We start from the raw sequence: 17,715 nt of genomic DNA, 5'->3' as shown, positions 1-17,715 counted from the left end.
GCGGTGGCGGCGTACCTGAAGCACAGGGGGGTCAACATCAGTTGCTACCTGGACGTTTGGCTCATATACGGACGCACTCCACTGAAGACTACGGGTCTCATGGGGTTGATAGTCCGTAGGGTGCGGGCCCCTGGATTTTTTTGATCAGCTCAAAAAAGTCCAGCGTGGTCCCGACGCAGTCACCACTATTTGTAGGGGCCCAGATCACCCTCACGGAGGGGTTCGGCGGTGCTCTCACCCGAGCGGGTGGCGAACATGGTGCGGTGTGCCTGACTCTTGGCGAGTCTCGGGCAAAACCCGCTGTGGCATGGATGAAGGTGGTAGGCCTAATGGCCAGTATGGTAGACCTCGTACTGTACTGCTGTTTCTACGTTAGGCTTACCCAACTACACCTTCTAGCCTGCTTGCAGGCCCAGTCGTCACCCAATATCCCTCGCGGTTCCGTTGTCGGAGATCGCGCGAGAGGAACTCTGGTGGTGGACCCATCAGCCCAATTTGACCCAGGGTGTCAGGTTTCCTGCACCCCCGGTATGTCACGTAGTGACGACCATAGCGTCAAAACGGGACTGGGGGGTCCACATCCACGGAGACTCCGTCTCGGGCCTATGGGGGCCATAGAGACAGAGTTTCACATCAACCTCCCTCGCTCACGAGGAGGTGATCGTGGAATCACATACCGTTGTCCTGACGGATAACACAACCATGTAGCCTACCCCAACAGACAAGGGGACTCCGGGCCACCACGATTGAGCCTGCATGCACGACACCTGATAGGGTGGTGCAAGTTCAGGCAGATTACGATGAGAGCGATACACATCGCGGGCGTCACCAGCATCCTCGCGCACAATCTGTCACGAGGAAGGGTGTCGGGACCAGCAGAATGGGCCATTGCTCCGCAGGTCTCTCAGACCATCTTCAAGGGGATGTACCACCCCTCGAAAGATCTGTTCGCATCTCATCGCAATCATCCACTGCCGTGTACTGCTCAAGGGTCGCGGACCCCAAGCAGTCACCGTGGGCGCTCTGTCCCTAGACTGGGGAGGGATTACAGCTGAGGCAGTCCCGCCGAGCTCACTACTCAGGAGGGTGGTGGCCAAGATCCGGTGGGAAGACTGCATTGTCATTCTGCTAGCGGCAAGGCGCTGGCACTCCCAGTACCAGATCTACTCCGGATGCCCGGAGCGGAGGTACCAGTCTATCACTAGAGCACCTGCAGTTAGCTGCATGGCCCTTACCAGGAACGCAGCAGCGGAGGGATACTTTTCATCAGAAGCTGTTTTTCTCATCGCCGGGGCTAGACGGAAGTCTACCCTCCGCACGTATAGCCAGAGTCTGGCTCCATACTACGCTTGGTGCAATGAGACAAATAGCTCTCCGCTAGAACCTCTGTGCTGCTAGTTCGGAGTTTCTGACAGAAAAGTTCCAAGCAAGACTTCAGCGGGCCACTGGGGCCAGCTATAAGTCAGCTGTCCTCTCCATTCACCGAGGTTTCGAGGCGGGTCGACTATCATAACCGATGGTTACCTTATTAGTCTACGCCTCGACGGTATGTTCAACGAGTGTCTACCAACAAGGAAAGTGATCCTCCTAAGGGATCCCAACACAGTCTTAGATTACTTTAAGGGTCACCCTTTTGACCTTCCGTCAAAAGCGACGCTTAAATACGTAACTCTCAAGATGGCTTTCCGGTTTGGCGTTGGCTTCGGGACGGCGGTGCTGAGTTGCACACGGTCTCGAGGTTAGCTTCCGTGTTCACAAACACTGGAGCGACACTGTTTCGGGCGCTCTGTTCTCGTGACTACGAGGGCGCGGTGCATACCGACATTCGTCCCTCTCCAATCCCCAGGGTTGGGCAAGGTTCGCTGAAGCCAAAGATAGGCTGGGGTGTCCGATAAGGCGCTGCAGCACTATTTCTTCCGAACACAAGCCTTGCGAGGACTCACGACCGCATTCATCACCCTTACAGAGCCTTTCGGTCCAGCCGCTGTCGCAATGGCTGGTCCAGGTGTTGGTGGGGTCCGGGGATCGCGAAGGTTTCAAGCGTCCCACGCACCCACTCGACACTGAGCTATCTCATCATCTTGGGTATACCGTTCGGTTGTCCCTTGAGGAGATCTAGCAGGCGGTGTCCCGGAAGCCACCTTCGCCCTTCTCTACGATACTTCCGTTTACGTTAGTAATCAGAGACGGGGCGGGAGGTTTACCGGGACATTGTTCGGGCGATCATAAGACGGTGGTGTACGGGTACCAGGTTTTCAGACTATACAGAATACTCAGCATGGTAAGAACCAGTGTCGCTATTCTTAACCACCAAACTTATTAAGTAAGGAGGTTTATGTCTGTGATCGCGTGGTCTTTTTGTTTTCCGACCGTTGGGGAAAATATTTCTGACCTCGCGAAAACCATCGTTACCGCTCCCGATCCCTGATCAGATGCTGACCAATCTTGTACCTCCATCCGTCGGTTACTTGCTAGATCGATCTTTCAGATGTTGATGCAAGAAGTATCTTAATCAACATCGAAGCGGTAAGATCGACGGTGTACTGAGTCTAGTCCCAAACAAAAATGTTTGGTAGACTCATAACGTGCGATCTTACCTTTCCGATGTTGATTATCCCGGACCCCGGCCACCCCCTACAAGTTTGGTCCGGGATCCCAAGTCGGATAAGGGGCGATCATATGGTGTGACGTCACCTTTTGGGTGAGTCCACCGGGGATCGGGGTTTTTGTTATTTATTCATTTATGTGGGACAAAATGACTATTGGTTTTTCCGCATCTCGGGATCGATGCAAGAAGTATCTTAATCAACATCGGAAAGGTAAGATCGCACCGGTTATGAGTCTACCAAACATTTTTGTTTGGGACTAATACATTCTTGCATATGGGCAATTCCAAGCGTTGCGGAATGATGCAAACTGCCTTTGTACGAAGTTCTTTTTGATGCAGCAGCCAAATATGTATTAACAGCACAAGGTGAATAGCATAATGTTAAAGTATTTTTGGTTAGTGAATGATTAAGGTAGGAGAAACTTTTCCAAACCACCTAATATCCTAATTTGCATATGCAAAGTTCAAGCGTTATGGAATGATGCGCACGGGACCAGTATTTTTTGCACTAAAACATTTTTGACAAACTCTGTGAGTTTAGTAATCTGAGATATTAAATTTGCCACTTAATCTAAAGCTTAGGATGTAAACTGACAATTGTCAGTATCGATTTAAAAAATTTGGGCATCGTCTCTTTATGCCAAATTTTCCGACACTAGGTCACGCTATGGAATGATGCAAGGAGCGCGTTATGGAATGATGCTGTGTGTAAAATCCCATAGAAAATGAAAAGCAGTCCATGTTTGAAAATAAAATAAATAGATCAATAAATTTGAGTAAATTGTGTTTTATATACTTGGCTACTTATGTTAGCTGACAAATATCAATATTTATCCAAAAATATTTATCACCGATTTTTTTGAATCAGATAACTTGTGTTGCATGGTCACATTTTGAAACTAAAATTATGTCAACATTTTGCTAGTCTAAAATTCTTGGAAGTGAAATTTAGCACTGGGTGTTAGCCATAGGATGTAACATAACAACTATCACCATCTATCAAGAAATAATCATCACTGTTTTTATTTTATCGTAAATTTAAAGAAACAATCCTTGCAATCCATGAATCCTTATGGCATTGCGGAATGATGCAGGGGGTTTTGTGGAGTTATGTCACTTACAATGGTTCAGGCAATGCTGAAACATCAATTACTGTAAAGATAATTCTGTGCAATGCATTTCAGAAAGTTCTAACCCAAAATTGTGAATATTTTTTTTCAAACGGGCACATTATGAATTATGCATCATTCGCAACGTTGGAATGATGCAACTTTAATTGGTCGTTACGCCGCATAAATTAGACTTTTTGAAAATTAATTTTGGGTCATTGGATAGGGATGAATAAATTTGCTTTGCATTCTAGTTTCAATGAAAATCAACCTTATTGTAAAATTGCAGTGGTAATAAATGATACTTTTGCGTTGCGGAATGATGCTTTTAATCGTAAAATTGGTACTCAAACAATGCTGACGAAGCTACACGTTATAAAATTTGAAAATTTCTGGTGTTTATATTTTGAGCTACTTATAAACTTTATATTCACATGCATAATTTGTTTCCAAAATTTTACAGTACAGAGCAGTTGCTGTGTTTTTAGTTTTGCTGATTTTACCAGTCAAGAATATGCAAATTTATGCAAATTAGGATGTTTTTCTAACAATGGACACCATTTCCTCCTAAAAAGTACGTTTTCAGAAAATATAGCTTTTTAGCTACAATATGAGACCAAAATCACATACTTGACTTGATTTTTAAATTTTGACAATTTGGGCGAGGTTGCTTGGAATTGACCATATATTCTTGGCATTCGAACCAAAATATGAATATTGGTCCAGGTCTTATGAGGAGTGTGACCCTGGTGGGGAAAGTATTTCTATTATAATTTTTACTCTGTTCTCTTTCATTTGACACCACTTGGGGGTACATACTTTTTTGGTATTTTGAGATATGAAAAGGACCATATGAATATTGACCCAGGGCTTACTATGAGTGCCACCCCTGGGTGGGAAAATAATTTTATTATATTCTTTACTTCTTCCTCTTTCATTTGACACCACTTGGGGGTTCAAACCTTTGTGGCATTTAAAAAAGGTTGGTAGTAAGTAACATGCACTAATATAGGCTGATACCCTTTTATGGTTTAGCAAAAATTCTATCCACTAAAACTGAATAAGAATGAGAATAAAAGATTGCATTTTGTCTTTTGCCTATCCAATATCGTGTCAAAATGGATGGGATGGTAGTGGATGAGTCTTTGAGTAGTGGATGCTGGCGCAGTATCAGGGTTCGGTTTTTGCCGGCAAAAACCTGTTTTTGCCAGCAAAGAGGCAAAAACCTGGCAAAAACTGTTTTTGCCAGTTTTTGCCTGGTTTAAACCGGCAAAACTGGCAAAAACTGGCAAAAACTCACATATAGTCACTCAAATATTAAAAAGTGACACAGAAAGCTCATAAACAGTAACACACAACTTTTAACGAATCATTCAACATGTTTTTTGTCTCCTCAAGTCCTTAAAATGAAAATGTTTTGAATTTGATACATGCCACATTTCGATTAAATGCACTTGAGCAATGAAACCGCATGCCTTTAATTTCTTAATATATTGCTTATAATTACAAAATCTGGCCTTGTTACACTCTGGAACTTATTTTTGTAACTCAATAATTTGTTTTGAAATGAAAAAACTGAACTATAAATCACTTTTTTAGTTTTTGCCATTTTTGCCGGCAAAAACTGGCAAAAACTGTTTTTGCCAAGTGGTTAAAACCGCGGTTAAAACCGTGTTTTTTTCCACCTGCGGCAAAAACCTGCGAACCCTGCGCAGTATATTATACCATCTACTGAAGATAAGTCAAATTACATCATGTGCATGCTTTTATCTACTGACGATATCCTGATACACAACGTGGACAAAAGTTCAAATTGGGTATCACTGTAACAAGGTTCATGAATTGAACAGTATTGCTGTTTATACTTTTTTTTTTTTTTTTTTTTTTTTTTTTTTTTTTTTTTTTTTTTTTTTTTTTTTTTAAGTTTTTATTCTCTGTTGTTGGAACTGGAAAAAAAAAAAAAAAACATACAAAATGGGCCACCAGTTCCCAACGATCATGAATTAAAATATAATATTATAGTCAAAATTTTAAGAACAGGTACAAAGGACAATCACAAAAGAGACAAAGACGATGGACAAAGAGAACGTTCACTCTTACAAACAAAACACAAGCACCAGTCTTGTGTCAAACAAGTGCACACATTACTTGGTTACACCCATCTTGATCCTGCCATAATCAGTTTGAAAATAATTGAAGAAAAGGACAACAATTTAAGATGCTTCAAGATCAATGGTCCATTTTTTGAAATGGAGCCGCAGTTTACCTTTACTTTCAGCAATTTTATACTCAATTTTCTGCTTCAATTTGACCATATTCAGAAAGGCATTGAAACTAAGGTTAGTCTGTTTAAATCTGCACTTATGAATGTAAAATTTAAGGCACAGAAAAAGGAAATTAATACAAAGGTCATGTTCTGAGGTATCCCTGATACCAAACATTTTATCAAATTTGGAAAATGTAAAAGAATCCCCAGTGACACTGTTGATATAAAAACATAGTTCATCCCACATGGGAGACACATTCTTGCATTCACAAAATAAATGCAAAATTGTTTCGGGCAATTCATTATAAAAGTAACAATTGGGTGAATCCACCCTACCAATTCTGTGAAGAAAATTATTTGTACAAATTGCCCTATGAAAAACTTTAAAATAAAAAGAGCGTAACTGGGTTTCAATAGTACATTTAAAATTGCTACTATGCACACAGTTCCATTCAATTTCATCAAACACATCGAGACAATCAACCCATTTGTTTTCAGCTTCAACAGTGGCTTGGTTCCTAAGAGTTGAGTAGGCATGTTTTGAAACCTTCTCTGCATCTAAAAGCGAAGCAGAAATAGTATCAAAAATGTTTTCTTGAATGTTCTTAGGGTTCTGGAACCAATCCAAATAAATCCCATTCATTAAATAATTGTATTTTCTCCTGTCTTTAATGGAAATATCAAATTCTAAAACCAAATCTTCAAAGGTTTTAACTAAATTGTGACCCATATAAAGATCTGAAATGCAATGGATCCCTTTTTCATCCCAAGTAGGGTAAAAGAAAAACTTTTTGTTTTTAACCGAACATCTTTGTTCCACCAAATTGGGTCCTGGATATGGAAATCAGACCAGTTTAATTTTTCCTTCATCTTGCATTTGTATAAATACCATAATTTGATAGTCTCAATTAGCTGACAATTTGACAGGGTATTTAAAACACAATCTGGAGCATCTGTCTTCAACAAGACAGTATAATCTGGATAAAAAGAAGATAAAACAGAAAGTTCAAGGGATTTCCAAAAACTAGAATAATTAGGATCAAGCAGCTGCTTAACCCACACAAATTTTTGAGCCTGTGAGAACACAAGAAGGTCAATCATCCGAAGACTACCATTATCATAATCATTACACATGACATCCCTCTTAACTCTGTCATTCCCTCCATTCCAAATGAATTTATAAAACATACTATTCAGTTTCTTGAAAAAACTTTTTGGAATGTTTATACAAAGAACAGAAAAGAGATACAAGAGCTGGGGTAACAACAGGGATTTTACAACTGTAACTTTGCCCAAGAGAGATAAATATCTACTCCTCCAGCAATTGAGTGTTTGCTCAATTTGATGAAGTTTAGGGGGTAAAGTTGAGCTCAAAAAGAGCATGTGTATTAAGAGAAAAATTAACACCTAAGGTTTTAAAGGTGTTTGTCTTCCACTTCAGCCCAATATCTTCAAAGGGATGGAAATCAGAACCTTTTAAGCTGCCAATATGAATGGCCTCAGATTTTGACATATTGATTTTGCAACCTGAAAAGGAAGCAAATTTATCAAGGATGTTGAAGAGAATTTGGAAAGATTCCAAATCCCTTGTAAGAAACAAGTGGTATCATCAGCCAGCAAATTAATCTTCTTTTCTATGTTACCCACTTTAAGACCTTTTATTTTTTTTTTTTTGTTTACTGCGATAGCCAAAATTTCAATGGCAAAAAGGAACAAAAAGGGTGAAATAGGACAGCCTTGAAAAATTCCACGAGACATGTCAATAGGATTGCTGAGAAAACCATTATTGATAACATAACTTTTCAAAAAAATATAAAAAGTTTTGACCCACTGAATAAAATTATCCCCAAGATTAAACCGACTTAAAACCTGAAATAAGAAACTGTGTTCAACGCTGTCGAAAGCCTTTTCTATATCTAACAAGACAATAGACCCTGGAATATTATTCATATCGGAATATTCAATCAAATCAATAATGTTACGAATGTTACAACCAATATTCCTACCCTTCATGAAACCAGTTTGATCATCATGAATAAGATCCTGAAGAACAAGTTTGAGACGATTAGCCATGGTCTTTGCAATAAGCTTATAATCAGTCGTCAATAAGGAAATAGGACGGTAATTTTTAACAAAAATAGGATCACGGTCCTTTTTAGGAAGCAAAGTAACAACACCATTTCTTTGGGAAAGAGACAAAAGGCCTTGTTCAAAAGAAAAATTAAAAGATGCAATTAACATATCAGCAATATCATTAAAAAAGACGATGTAAAACTCCACTGGGAGGCCATCTAAACCTGGTGCTTTGTTATGGCACAAAGATTTCAAATTCAAAAGCAGTTCAGCTTTTGTAACAGGTCTATTCAAATTCTCTTTACTTTCTTCAGACAGCTGAGGAATTTCAAGCTGATCAAGAAAAGTACTTGCAGCTTGGTCTGATGCTGTAGTAGAGCGAGAAGTATAAAGATCATCATAAAAACCATGAAGGTCTTTCAAAATGTTAACAGGATCAGTTTGAATGGTACCGTTTTCCTTCATAAGATTCCGGATGACCTTTTTCTCTGAGGAGCGCTTCTCAAGATTGCAGAAATATCTGGTACTCTTTTCACCATGCTCAACCCACTTTAATCTAGATCTGACAACTAGCCCAGCAGTCTCTTGATCAATAATATTATTTAAATCACTTTCCAGAGAACTAAGTCGTTCAACCAAGACATCAAGACTAACATCATTATTGATATTAGAAAATTCAGAAATGTCCTTTCTCACTTTGTCAATTTCTTTTAGAAGATTAGACTTTACTTGATTTCGTTCCTTTTTCTTTCTGCTGGTATATTCAATACAATGGCCTGTAATGACACATTTCAAACTGTCCCAAATGATGTTTGGGTTTGCAGGAGATTGACTATGGATATTTTTAAACTCAGTAATTTTTGATTTAATAAAATCAACAAAATCTGAGTCATGTCTCAAATAATAGCAGTTACATTTCCAATAGCCCTTTCCTCTTGCATGGACATCAGTTGAAATTTTAGCTGTAACAATCGAGTGATCAGAGCTAACACCAGAAATGATATTAGATGATTTAACATTGTTTGCCAAGTTACTGGAAGCAAGAATGTAATCAAGTCTGGAAAGCACAACAGGGTGTTTCTGGTGCCTGGTATAACTCCTGGTGTTGAGGTGTTCAGACCTCCAAATATCGACTAGATTAAATTCATCCATTAAAGCTTCAAGAGCATTTCTTGAATTAATATTAGAATGATTTGTGAGAGAACCTTGATAATCCAGGGACCTAAAGCAATGTTTAAATCACCGGCAACAAGAAAACTAGAAGAATCCATATTATCAAGTAATGAAAAAAGATCAGGAAAAAAATCAGGGTCATCCTTATTGGGAGCATAAACATTTACTAAAATTAAATGTAAACCATTTAACAAAACATCAAGAATTAAGTATCTACCATCAGGATCTTTAATAACCGCATTTGTAGTCACAGAAACAGAAGACTTGATTAAAATCCCAACACCTCTACTGTTAGAAGCAAAGCTGCACAGCCATGAGTGACCGCCCCATTGGGTAGACCACCAGTTTTCATCATTCACGGAAGAGTGGGTCTCCTGTAGAAAAATAATATCATCATTACGTTTATGAAAATAACTGAAAATTTTCTTACGTTTAAAATTATCTTGAAGCCCTCTGCAATTAAAAGTACTAAACTTTAAAGCCATATCTGGGGAATATAAAAAGAAACAAGTTACAAAAGATCATTAAAGATTTAAATATCATGGCAAGATCAAGATAATAAAAACAAGACATGAAATATGAGCACAACATGAAACATGAAAACAAAACACTAAAACAGACCACCACACACACAAACAAAAACAAACACAAATACAAAATTGTCACAGAAAACCACATCATGGGGTGGAACCTCAAGTTTTATCACAGTTCCAACCGACAGGTATCACGGATCAAAAGGAGTGGCATGTGGCTACTCCACATTAAAAATGCAAAGTTTGAGGCATAAAGTTCAAAGTCAATTAAAAGTCTATTGATATAATGCCTCCATAATTCCCTCGGAAAGGAATAGGATCGATTCTTTTGAGAACAAACAGCAAACATGCAGAAGATAGAAACATTGCAGCACGTGAAGAGATAATAAAAAGCTCAATTGGCTTGAGTACATCAATGTTTGTGCCACCTAAATTCCCATAAAGGGAACAAACATGAGAAACAGTACTTAATAACGTCATATAAGTGTCCTTTTTCACAAAATGGTTCAAGTCCAAAGAAAATGGCCTAATAATTTTTTAAGAGTTGGACTTGAATTTTAAACTTTTAAACTTCAATTTCATACATATTTTTTTTTTTTTTTACTGGCAAGAAGACACAAAATGTCCGCTTAAAACTGAAGCTGGATAATGAAAGTGTTTTGCCAAAATGAAGATATTTGGATGAAAGCAAATATGCAACCAAATGTCACTGAAGAAAGTTCAAGTTCTTGAATTTGAAAGTTAGACTAAAGTGCTGGTTGCTGAGACCTCAATGGGGTATTCTGACGACTGAAAGGATTCACATCTGGTGTGATCTTGAAGACTTTGACAGCGCCGTTTTCCCAATATTTCAGGATGGCGGGTAGGAAAAGAAGGGTCTTTTGCCCTCCTCACGAAGCTTCTTGAAGGTAGGTAACATTTCCTTTCTCTTATTCTGGAGACGCTTGCTTATGTCCTCAGCCACAAAGAGTTTGCAGTTCTTATACTTTGTTGCTTTGAAAGCTGGAATTGCTGCCTTGCGAACCATTTCTTTCTGAGAAAATTGGTTGAAATATACATGAATGGGTCTGGGCTTGATCTGACCTGGTCTAGGAGGTCCAGTTCGCGTACGATGCGCTCGCTGAATATCAACTGATCCTTCTGGAATATTAGGGTCGATGAATTCTGTGATCAAATTGTTCACAAAGTCAATGCAGTTGCTTGGATTTGCTTCAGAACCTTCTGGGATATTAAACAGCACAATGTTATTACGACGAGCACGGTTTTCTAAATCATCTATTTTGTCCCAACACTTATCTATCTCTGATTGCAACTCCTTCACTTTGGAATCACATGCTTCATTGTGAAAATCCAGGGCTTCACTAACTTCCAGCTTGATCTTCAAATACAAAGATTTAAAACGATCCTCCAACCTTTGCTCGTATGCTGTAAACCATTGTGGTTGTTGTTCATGCACAGCGCGCCGCCGTCTGCTTGTGACTTGGAATTAGCATGGCTGCTTAAGCTTAACTCCTGCGTTGTCGACGCAAAGTCCAGTTTTTTAGCCTGCTTTTTCTTGTTGTTCCCTTGAGCTCCTCCAGGTGTTCCTGGTCTCTTCTGCTTCCCTGAACCTTGGTTATTATTCATCTTGGAAAAGTAGCTCTCAAATCCGAGGGGAATGGGTAAAATGAACAGAAATAGTGGAGCAACCGAGCGCGTGACTCGCCTACTCAGTGACCATGCTGCGAAGTTCGCTGTTTATACTTTTACCACTGAGAATGCTCATTCATATAAATTGTCACAAAATGAAAGGTTCATCTTGTATTAATCATAGGCCTATTACTTTTTCAATTTTTAATTTGAATTTCTTCTTATGTTATCATTCAAATGGTTGCCTGGTTATTTCTTTCATTTTTTGCCTGTCTGGATCTTTGGCTGTCCGGTTCTTTGGCTGTTCGGGCAGAAGCAAATTCATTAATCCACTGTGCAGGCTGGAAACTCTGCACTATATAGGCTACACCAATCTGGAGGGAGGTGAGGGTTTGGACCAAACATGGGGGAATAAAAAAATCCTGGTTTGCAAAGGTGGGTGGGGGGTTAAAATATTTTGTACACACACAAAAAAAAAATCAAATTTGCCCACCAAAGTAATTTTGAACATTCACTTACTACCCGCAAACAACTAACATATAGCATTATGGACTCATGCCCTCAGTTCTCACCCTCCCCAGTTTCTTTGACTTGGTGGGGAGGGCTCAACATTTCCATTCTTGGATTGTTTCAGTTAAAATCTGTCTCAGAAACAGAATTCTAGATGTGCATCAGGGTGTGAAGGTGCTATCATCTCATCCCCACTCTAAAGTTCTGGCTCACTTAGATGGGCACTTGACTGAATAAAAAGCCTTGCTAATGTTCTTACCATCTTTCTAGTTTAGTTTGTTATGATGTTATATAATAGCAACAAGCTGCTAATACTACCCTTTCTTCTTTCTTTAGATCCATCCAATCAGGTTCTTTCTTATGCCCCATAACTTATTCAGTTTTTTGTTGTTGCTGATGTGATATCAGTAGTCATCAGAAACAAGAACTGTTGGCCCAGCTCTGCTCTGTTGTTATTCTATACCAATAGCACTGTGGTGTCAAATGTGAAGGAGAAATCTTCTTCAGTGAAGGATACCAATATTGAGAGGATTGAAACCCAAATTAACATCTATGCCCGACATTCATAGAGGAGCACGCAATTGGGCTTTAATATCAATTAATGGAATCCAGCTCAATCAGCTACATTGTATTTTTTTTTTTTACAAGCAGGCAAGTACATATCCATCAAATATCTCTTTCATCAGTTTTGTGTGTGATAATTTACCCACATTATGTTCAGGTATTTTATGCTCTATTTTATAATTGATTTCTATTTCCATATCACAGCTGTTATAACATTATTCCAAAGATGCATCTCATTATTACATAGATGTATGTATATTTTGCTAAAGATTGGTTAAATGTGATACTTGGCTGCCTTAATTTATTGTGGTTTGTTCACATTTTAACAATAATTCTTTGTAATTTGAATATTTCCATGCTCTCTTGGTTAAGTTACTTGTTGTTTGTTGTTATTATATTTCATCACTTTAAGGGTAGACGAGGTATTGTTGGTCAGGCAACCTAAAAATCGATTTTCATTATCTAGATCAATATATTATTGAAAAATAATACCTTGATGTTTTGCAAATGTTCATTCTACAAATCGTATACTTTGCAAACTTGCTTAATTTATTGTTGATTAATAAGATAAATGTACGTTTTACAAAAGTGTTGTTGTTTCAGCCCTCTTTACAACATAACTCAAGAACCGCAGAACCTATAAAAGTATATTTGTGATATTTTAATTCTTCTACATGCTCGCTATGAATTGAGCAATGCAGTTTTTGCCAAAGCTCACCGTTCGTAAGATGCTGTGAACTACCAAATCACAACAGTTTATAATAGTTAATAACCTTAAGACTGCTTTATGGCTTGAAAACTTCCTTTCCTTTGGTGTCTTTTATCTTACCAAATGTTACGGTGAATTACGGTATTAATTACCCGGTAAATTACCAGAGATTTATTTTACTTATTTAGATTTAGACCAGTACCAAGCTACTACCAGCTCACCCACCTTAAATCAGTAAAGCTATCCATTATCCCAAACGACAGACAAACACCATACATATAGCAGTACCCCGGGAACTGTGCCATAGACTATGGTATTACTCGATCTCTCTTAAATACGGTCATGTGAAAATATTCTTCACACTGCCTTATTCCATGTCCAACGACAAAATATAATTATTGACAGAATTTATTTTGGAAACTAAAGCAAGTACTTTAAACCAGGGACCATGTATGAAGGGACTCGAAATGGATTATTGATAGCTGTTGTCAAGCTATTGTTATCGGATTATCTTTTACGACCTTCGATACCTTTGTGGCATTTTGAGATATGCCCATTTTAGACCAAGAGGCTGGTGACATCCCGCTATCTCTAAGGACCGCTATCTCTAAGGTTCGCTATCTCTAAGGTTCGCTATCTCTAAGGTTCGCTATCACTAACGTGTAAAGTCTATGGAGATCAGAATCCCGCTATCTCTAATAGAGAAAAGGGTTCGCTATACCTAAAAAAGGTCTGCTACTTCTAAGGTTCGATATCACTAATTTAGAATAAGGTTCGCTAGTTCTAAGGTTCGATATCACTAATTTTAAATAAGGTTCGCTATCACTAATTTAAAAAAAGGTTCGCTATCACTAATTTTGAATAAGGTCCGCTATCACTAATTTATTGAAGGTTCGCTATCTCTAAGGTTCGTTATCACTAATTGCAATAAAGGTCCGGTATACCTAAGGTTCGCTATCACTAATCTTGTTTAGGGTTCGCTATCCCTAATTAATTGAGGTTCGCTATCTCTAAGGTTCGCTATCAATAATTTGGATTAGAGATAGCGAACCTTATTTGAAATTAGTGATAGCGAACCATAGAGATAGCGAACCTTAGAGATAGCAGACCTTATTTGAAATTAGAGATAGCGAACCTTAGGGATACCGGGATTGTTAAAATTAGAGATAGCGGACCTTATTTTAAATTATTGATAGCGAACCTTAGAGATAGCGAACAATAAATTAGTGATAGCGGATCTTATTTAAAATTAGAGATGGCGAACCTTATTTAAAATTAGTGATATCGAACCTTAGGAATACCGAACCTTTTTCAAAATTAGTGATATCGAATCTTAGGTATAGTGGACCTTTTTCGTAATTAGTGATAACGAACCTTAGGGATAGCGAACCTTAGAGATAGATAGCGGTCTTTAGAGATAGCGAACCGTAACCAAAAGGTTAGTCAGTCTGTAATAGTAAGGAAGGTAGTAAGTAAGATACACTCATATTTAAGCATGGTTCAGCAAAAACAATCACTACTAAACACAACTTTATGAGGTAAATGAGGTTACTATTACATCCCTGGGTGAAGTCAAAGAGTTGATTGCTTAGTTAGTTATAGCTAAATGAATTATGTCATGGGGAGTGATGCTACTTTTTAGCCTGTAAATCCACCACTTGAATACTAAGCATTATGATTATCCTGCAAACTTGTTTTACTGAGGACATGTTAAGAAGTCTCCAACTTCTTTCTACTTTCTACTAAAAAATATTCAGGGGTATGAGAATTGAGGCCAGGTGAAAGCACATCAATAATGATGAGCTTGAAAATTGATATATTTGCACATCTTTGTTTTCAGGAATGTTATATTGTGGAAGCGAATAGATGTTCAAATCTCCAGATGCTCCTTATAAAGGCCGTCATCATTTTACCATCTTGTGAGCACAAATGACATAAGCTTAGGAACTGGGGGGAATGAATGATATGCATGTTCATGCGTTGGACACCACACGCATGGAGCAGCTTGCCACACAGCTGTTATGCATTGACACAGTCATATGACTTTACACTGACAGGCTCTAATACTCCACCTCGTGGATTGTACACCAACTTCCATCCCCCAATATTATGCCAAATAGATGATTATGTAGGAGGCTCAATTTTTGGGTGCCAACAGTGGTCAAGTGTTTAAAGCATCAATATGCATGTTTTTTCCTAGACTTAGGCCTCCTTAACCCTAACCCAACTATAGATCTCACTAAAGCTCACTATTAAAACCACTCTGCGTGCATGCATTCCACGTGACGCAATCAGCCCAAGTCATATATACCCAGGGAATCGTTAACCGGGCCAACGTCACCTGTGTGGCTACATGCTGGGGATCTTCTGCATGGCTTGCGAGGGGTCCCAGGTTCGAATCCTGGGGTTGCCAAGTGACTTTTCTCCTCATCTTCTCTCCTTTTCATTTCTTTTTTCCCTTCCGATAGCAATAAAACCACTGGTATAATTAAAGACAGAGATAAAAGAATTTATCGCGTCTGATGTCACTGTCAATTACGATCCTTGATTGGTTTACACAGGTTAATCAGCGCCAGAAAAGGAAGACCGATCTATCTGGTGCTGATCGGAGAAAAGGAATAGCAGCAAATGGCGAAAAATTACATACTTTACAAGGCAAAAAGCAGCTGTTCTAGGCATTGTTGACATGATGCCTTCGCCAAAGAAAGTTTCCTACTATAAAGACCTAACTTTTGAGATGGTTTGCATATTTTAAGGTGCAAAATTAACATTAAGGCGCCCGGTTGTACCGCCGAGTTTAGCAAACCGTGCTCAAATTTGATTGACAGATGACGCCAGACGCGATAAATTCTTTTTTATCTCTGTCTTTAATTATAGGGTTAGGGTTAAAACACCCAGAGAGGCACCCATGTCTCTAGTTATATTGAATACAGTTATTATTGATTATGACTTTCATGACTTCTAATGTTGGGTTTCTTTGTATCATTACAGATCATCATCACTTTCAGTGGAAGCAGTATTTGGAGCATGATCAGGACAATGAAAGTTAAGTGCAAAATGTTATGGGCTGTGTAATAATTAGTTGTTCCCCCGATTTGCACATGTCAAATATTTCGGTTCCCAAACTTTACATGGTCTAGATATTTGATGTGAAATTTTGCATATTTATTTGTATATGTATATTTCTGTAGTGTTTTCCTAAGCCTCTGTAGAGCGTTCTATTAAAAAAGGTGGCAAGGTTCCTGATGTAAATGTCAGCCAAAAATTGCTTGCCCCCCCCAATTTTACCTCTTCCAGGGCTCATAATTATTGCACAGCCCTCATCACTTAACCACTTCGAATAGGGTTAATCATTCAGTGATTTCACAGGCTCTCCAATTTCTCAGAAAGTCAGATACATACCGTCGGGTGCATCACATACTGGTCTATCTTGAATTTTTGACTTTTTTGAGAAAATTGGTATATAGTTCTTTTTTACGGAGCTCTTCAAATACAACAAATTACAGACCTCAATTTTTCCTAGATAATTAGTTATAAAATGTTTAATTTAAACTATCTATGAATTTTTCAAAATACGTATTTTCACATACTGATCTATCTTGAAAAAAAACACGCATTTCTAGAAAATCGCAATTGAAAATTTTCGTATTAAGTTTTCTATAATTTAATTAGACTACGGATTTTCATGAAAGTGGTTTTAAATTAAAGCATATACTTAGCAGATTTATTTAAGTGGAATCTTTAACTATATTTACGTTTGTAATATTGCTTAAAACTACACTTAAGTTGTAGTTCTGTATGTGAAATCGTTAATTTCCCGATATCGTATTGAAAGTCCATTACATACTGGTCTATCTCAAGATAGAACAGTATGTGATGCGTCTAAAGTCATATCATTGTTCGCGAAATCGAGATAGCCCCCAAGATAGACCAGTATGAAGCGAATTTTAAATACGCTATCGGAAATTAACTATTTCACATACAGAACTACAACTTTAGTGTAGTTTTAAGCAATACTGCATACATAAATATAATTCAAAATTCCACTTAAATAAATTTGTTAAGTATATGCTTTAATTTAAAACCATTTTCATTAAAATCCATAGTCTAATTAAATTATAGAAAGGTTAACTTAATACTAAGATTTTCAATTATGATTCTCTAAATGCGTGTTTTTGAGATAGATCAGTATGTGATGCGTCCGACGTTACACTTATAGAAAATTGACAAAAACCCAAAATACTCCCCCCCGTTACAATGACACCTAATTTGAAACAATGACACCTCATTTGAAACAATAACATTGTTTTACGGCTGAGTTTGCCAATTATTCTGTGTTCAAACAATGCTAGCGACTAACCTCAATAGCGGGTGGAAAATCCACAATAGTCACCTCATGCTGCTCACCGACCTGGTTACACGTGGGACGTTACTGTGGAATGGCATTCCATTCTTCAAAAAGGATTCGTCGTAGGTCATTCAATGTGGTTACATATGGGCTTCTCTGGCACACACAGCACGATCAAGCTGGTCCCACAAGT

This window comes from Amphiura filiformis, chromosome 8 (genome assembly GCF_039555335.1).
Source record: "Amphiura filiformis chromosome 8, Afil_fr2py, whole genome shotgun sequence".
Classification (NCBI taxonomy): Eukaryota; Metazoa; Echinodermata; class Ophiuroidea; order Amphilepidida; family Amphiuridae; genus Amphiura; species Amphiura filiformis.
This window is presented reverse-complemented; position numbering follows the sequence as displayed.